A 792-nucleotide genomic window follows, 5' to 3' on the forward strand; every position below is an offset into this window, starting at 1 on the left:
TTCCATGAAAAATTTGGATGATTTCTCCATGAAGAATTATAGGTGTTTCCATAGGGTTCTCCCATGTAATTCACCTCTTCCATTGAAGGGTTCTCAGGATCATAAGCTTCTTCTTCAGATGAAGCATCCTTAGTACTGCTTGGTGCATTTTGCATTCCAGACAGACTTTGAGAAATCAAATTGACTTGCTGAGTCAATATTTTGTTCTGAGCCAGAATGGCATTCAGAGTATCAATCTCAAGAGCTCCTTTCTTCTGATTAGTCCCATTGTTCACAGGATTCCTTTCAGAAGTGTACATGAATTGGTTATTTGCAACCATTTCAATTAGTTCTTGAGCTTCTGCAGGCGTCTTCTTCAGATGAAGAGATCCTCCAGCAGAGCTATCCAAAGACATCTTGGATAGTTCAGAGAGACCATCATAGAAAATACCTATGATGCTCCATTCAGAAAGCATGTCAGATGGACATTTTCTGATCAATTGTTTGTATCTTTCCCAAGCTTCATAGAGGGATTCTCCATCCTTTTGTCTGAAGGTTTGGACTTCCACTCTAAGCTTACTCAATTTTTGAGGTGGAAAGAACTTTGCCAAGAAGGCATTGACTAGCTTTTCCCATGAGTCCAGGCTTTCTTTAGGTTGTGAGTCCAACCATGTCCTAGCTCTGTCTCTTACAGCAAAAGGGAATAGCATAAGTCTGTAGACCTCAGGGTCAACCCCATTAGTCTTGACAGTGTCACAGATTTGCAAGAATTCAGCTAAGAACTGATGAGGATCTTCCAATGGAAGTCCATGG

The 792-nt window shown here is 40.8% G+C and overlaps 1 non-coding gene across 1 annotated transcript; it reads left to right on the forward strand.

The window, feature by feature from the left end:
- The first annotated feature begins 453 nt into the window (after window positions 1–453).
- LOC130952902 (small nucleolar RNA R71) lies at window positions 454–557 on the forward strand. Its single transcript, XR_009075076.1, has one exon. It is a non-coding gene; the product is annotated as a small nucleolar RNA R71 (small nucleolar RNA).
- Window positions 558–792: the final 235 nt, after the last annotated feature.

This window comes from Arachis stenosperma, chromosome 9 (genome assembly GCF_014773155.1).
Source record: "Arachis stenosperma cultivar V10309 chromosome 9, arast.V10309.gnm1.PFL2, whole genome shotgun sequence".
Classification (NCBI taxonomy): Eukaryota; Viridiplantae; Streptophyta; class Magnoliopsida; order Fabales; family Fabaceae; genus Arachis; species Arachis stenosperma.